Source organism: Sinocyclocheilus anshuiensis, unplaced genomic scaffold (assembly GCF_001515605.1).
Source record: "Sinocyclocheilus anshuiensis isolate Anshui unplaced genomic scaffold, SAMN03320099.WGS_v1.1 scaffold338, whole genome shotgun sequence".
Classification (NCBI taxonomy): domain Eukaryota; kingdom Metazoa; phylum Chordata; class Actinopteri; order Cypriniformes; family Cyprinidae; genus Sinocyclocheilus; species Sinocyclocheilus anshuiensis.
The window spans coordinates 619656-625112 of NW_015542339.1; the positions used below are offsets into that span (position 1 = coordinate 619656).

The 5457-nt window shown below is 37.5% G+C and overlaps 1 pseudogene; it reads left to right on the top strand.

The window, feature by feature from the left end:
* LOC107691174 (zinc finger protein 658B-like) overlaps nt 1–4455 on the top strand; it is an 8398-nt pseudogene extending 3943 nt beyond the window's left edge.
* Nucleotides 4456–5457: the final 1002 nt, after the last annotated feature.

The following is a 5457-nucleotide window of genomic DNA, read 5'->3' on the forward strand; positions in this document are numbered from 1 at the left end:
TGTGTGTGTGTGTGCGTGGCTGAATGTGTGTGTGTGTGTGTGTGTGTGTGTGTGAGTGAGCTACAGTGAAGACAGTTTAGAACGCTTCTAATTTTTAGGGCTGCCCTCGACTAAGGATTTTTCTGGTTGACTAGTAGTCGTTCATTTGAAGCAATAGTCAACTAATCGCACGTTTATTAATAAACTATTTAAACCATTATAACGAGTCTTTAATTGCCTACATAGCCTAATAAGTGCTCAAGCACACGCATAAAGCTTGCCACAGCGCACCGGCAGAAGTAATGATTTTGAATGTGTTAGGGAAAAACAGTAAGGAGACTGCATTAACATTTTAATAATTTGATAAACTAGTGCTTTAGTATAAGAATATATTACATTCTTACAAAAGCGCATTTTGTTGTTATTGTGAGTGCACAAAAATAAACGTAGAGTCTTTACAGATTTGTAAGATTTATTACTCTTATCTGTAGGCTATGACCAAAAATGAAGGAGTATTTTAAGAGCAAGTGACTGCACCGGCACCTCCATCTGTCCTGCAGTGAGCACGCTACTGTTCAGCTTCCATACTCCGCACAGACACTTCAATAGTGCAAATGTTTCTAGGTTAACATTAGATTGAGCGGCCATGTAAAGTTGCTAATACTTACATATTTCAGATGATAAGCCATATTTGAGGTCGATGAATGAAAGGCGAGTGTTTGGATGTCCTGCCTGATGTACTGTATTATCAAGAGACTAACCGTTAACGATCGGTCCATCACGCACTGCATGACTTCTGCTGCGTTCAAGTCCTCCTGGGACGTTCGTACTTACGAGTTGACAAGTCGTAATAATGACGTCAGGTGCGTTCAAGTCACTTTGGTCGGAACAAGATGGCGATTTAACTTTTCTATGTATAATTAAACAATTTTTTTAACTCTACATATACAAAATGATGAATAAAGAATGTGTATCATTGAGTTTTTGCTTTTTCTGTTATTCAATTTATGAAGGTGATGTAAACTGACTCACTAGGCTATGTTCTATGGTAATTATACAATAATATAATATTTTGTATATGTAACTTATATAGTTTTATTTTACATTACGAAAAATTATTCATTTCATTCATCTCAACAAATTTACCGTCAATACAGACGCTGCATATCTATAGTCTTTGGCTGTGACCATTGCATCCGACATGTTTTCTTCTCTTTGACACGCCCCCAACTTGGAAACTCAGGGCTGGCGATTTAACTTTTCTACATAAAATTCAACGATTTTTTTAAAACTCTACATCTACTAAATGATGAATGAAGAATGTGCATTATTGTGTTTTTGCTTTTTTCTGTTTTTATTCAATTTATGAAGGTGATGTAAACTGAGTCATTATATATTTTATGGTAATTATACAATAATATAATATTTTGTATATGTAACTTATATAGTTTTATTTTACATTACGAAAAATTATTCATTTCATTCATCTCAACAAATTTACCGTCAATACAGACGCTGCATATCTATAGTCTTTGGCTGTGACCATTGCATCCGACATGTTTTCTTCTCTTTGACACGCCCCCAACTTGGAAACTCAGGGCTTTAAGAAAATGTTGAGTTTTCCACTTGTAACAACAACTTTGTGGTGGCGTTCATGTGCGTTCAGTTCGTAAATACGATCTATCCGACATGACTTGAACGCACCATTCGCCAATGTGGATTTTATATTTTTTTCTGCAACTAAGCGACTAATAAAATTTTGGTCGACCAAGCCTCTTCTGGTCGACTAACGATTAGTCGACTATTAGGGGGCAGCCCTACTAATTTTTATTTTTTAAACGTAGAGTGTGTTAATTTGTGCAGTGACAACCTACCAGCAATGAAAAAATTATTTATTAATATATTAGAATGAGTACATTACAATATAAATTTCTTAGAACCAATACATGATTATTTATGGGCTTAAAAACAAAATGCAAACAATCAGAATATAGTTGCTGGTGGGGAGTGACCAATGTTAACATGAAACATGCGCCATTACCTATATTGTTATACTGTGGCACAGTTGCAGAGGCCCTTCATAATGCAGAGGTCAACAGCTTGCTCTGCCTATAGTTAGAAATAGCCCTATAGTATGCAGTGTTTAATAAACAGCTGTTTTACTAAATTCTGCTGAGGTGAATTTCAGTGCAGTCCTGAATCATGATATGTATCGTATCATGGCGCTGTATCGGGATATATTGTATCATGACTTTGCTGGTGATACACAGCCCTAACATAAAACACATAATAATTTGAGAATGTACAAATATACAATCCACTTGAATGCTGAAGTTTGCCTTCTTTTAATTAAACTAAGAACTAATTCAGCTAACTTCTTGCTACTGGGGTTCCTCAAGGCTCAGTGCTTGGAACGCTTCTCTTCATCTACATGTCATCATTAGGATCTGTCATTCAGAAACATGGCTTTTCCTATCACTGCTATGCTGACGACACTCAACTCTACTTCTCATTCCAACCAGATGATCCAACAGTAGCTGTTCGCATTGCAGCCTGTCTGTCAGACATTTCTGACTGGATGAAGGACCATCACCTTCAGCTCAACCTTGCTAAGACAGAATTGCTTGTGGTGTCAGTCAATCCAGCACTTCATCAAGACTTCTCTATACAGCTTGGTTCTTCAACCATAACTCCTTCCAGGACAGTCAGGAACCTTGGAGTTGTGATTGATTGATCAGTTAAGCTTTACTGACCATATTGCTACAACAGCCCGGTCCTGCAGGTTTGCCTTATACAACATTAGGATGATTAGACCCTTCCTATCAGAGCAGACCACACAACTTCTTGTCCAAACTCTTGTGCTGTCCAGACTGGATTATTGTAATGCTCTCTTGGTGGGCCTTCCGGTAAGTACAATCAAGCCTCTGCAACTCATCCAGAATGCAACGAACCGAAGAGAGCACACGTCACACCTCTCTTCCTCAGTTTGTACTGGTTACCAATAGCCGCTCGCATCAAATTCAAGGTACTGATGTTTGCCTACAAGACTACCACTGGCTCTGCACCAGTATACCTAAACTCACTAAATCAAACATATGTGCCCTCCATGCGTTCTGCAAGTGAACGGCGCCTCGTGGTTCCATCCCAAAGAGGCATGAAATCACTCTCACGGACCTTTTCCTGGACTGTTCACATGATATGAATTCACAGGTAAAAGTTTTCCGACTTGGAATGCAGTGAAATTCACTTGAGCTTGTGTTTTCAGTCTTTCACATTCACATGCAGATGAATGGTAGTCAGTGAAATTAAATGTGTAGCATGACTGACCCTTAATATCAATCTAAAAGTTGTAGCATTTTTTTATGTTAATATTACATTAGATAATTATGTCATGAATCAAATATAACACTACACTATATGTGCCTATAATGTTTAAAAAAATAATTGATGTACCTCCATGCAAAGTTTCAGGGTGTTAGGATTGAGTTGTGTTGGTTTGGGTGTTTTGGTTTCTTTTTTCTGTTGCAGGTTTTGTGATTGGGGCGTGATTTGAGTGCACCTGATGCTCGTCATAGTGCCTATTTAAACATAGTGCGAGAGTTCGTCGGGGCCGCTGCTCAGCTGTTGCTTGGGCAGTTTGCCCGAACTATAGTTTTGTCATTTTATGTTTTGTTTTGTTTTGTATTTATTTGTTAGCACTGACAACACTTCATTTTGGTGCATTCATTCATTTGCATTTCATACTGACTGATAATACTGACATGTTGATTGTAATAAATATCATGTTGAATCCATTCCGCCGTGTCATCTCCCTTAATGTTACATATTTGAGCCAGGTGCAACACAGGGACATATAATTAATAATAAAAAAAAAATTGGTTGTAATATTTTATAACAGTTGTCTTTTTTCTGCTATTACATCAGGGCTCACTTTTATGTCCTTTCAATTTATATTCCTGTCTTTGAATTATTTTAGTTTACTGAAAATGTAAACTTTTTCTTTAATTTCAGACCATAAAGAAGAGAACGAGGAGAGTGAAGAACCGCGTGAAGTGGAGGAGAAACATCATGTCAAACCCGAAGAGAAAACTGAGTGGCTTGCAAACTAAAAATAAATTCTTAAAGGAAAGAAGACCTGAGAAATCTTTCACCTGCACTCAGTGTGGAAAGAGTTTCACATGCAAACACAGTCTTGAGATTCACATGAGAATCCATACGGGAGAAAAAACCACACGTGTGATCAGTGTGGAAAGAGTTTCACTTATTCATCAAACCTTAAAGTACACATGAGGATCCACACCGGAGAAAAGCCATACGCATGTAATCAGTGTGGCAGAACATTTCATGAGCCATCATCCCTGAAGAGACACCTGGCAGTTCATACGAAGGAGAAGCCAGATTCATGTTCTTTATGTGGAAAGAGTTTTTCACTGCTGCAAACTTTAAAATCACATCAGAAAACACATACTGGTGTAAGAGATTATGTGTGTTTTGAGTGTGGGAAGACTTTCACTTCGGCACACCATTTAAAAGAGCACCAGAGGATTCACACTGGAGAAAAACCATACAAGTGTTCACACTGCGACAAGAGATTCAGTCGGTCAGCACATCTGAAAACACATGAGATGATTCATGCTGGAGGCACAATTAGTGACAGGACATTTACATTACATGTCAACTAGATGAGTCCTGTGGAGAGATCCCTTGCGAAGACCGCGTCAACTAGACAGCCATCGGGACAATGAATCTGACTTTAAATTGAAAAATTACTGTTTGTTATTGTCTATGCATTACTGACAAACTATTCCGTTTGCTACTGTAAAGCTGCTTTGAGACAGTCCGAATTGTATAAAGCGCAATACAGACAAAGGTGACTTGATTTGACTTTGTTGGTTGCTTTGAAAATATCGAAGTCATACTTACTAGAAAGTGTCTCTTTCTCTTTATAATAACATTTATATATTTGTCTCTACTGTGGTGGAAACGGGCTTCTATACTTTGCCCTGTTGATGTGACAGAAGAAACAGATGAATACAAAGCAGTGCTGCGCTACTTTCTGTTTCTGACACCTGCTTGTTACGGAGAAGAAAGAACATGTTTTATATTAGTGATGGAAAAGAGATTACAACACCTCTCTGTAAAAAACTAAATCTGTCACATTAGTTACAGTTGCTGTTTTTATAAAAGTGCAGTTACTTTTGTTACATGTAGGATTTCAAACTTACATTAAATGTCTTAACAAAAATGTATATTTTAGTTAATGTGCTTTGTCTGCTTTAGGTGCTAGTGCTCGTTCTGTAAAGTTTAACGGAGACTCACTTGCTCTCAGGACAAACATTTAAGCAAAGCATTTTCAGGCTGAGAATAAAAATGACTGAAAGCACATAAAAATGCAAGTGAATTGATTTAATTTTTCTAGAACGTTCTTGATTTTGACATTTCATTTAACCCTCCTACTATGTTAACTTCCTGTTACCG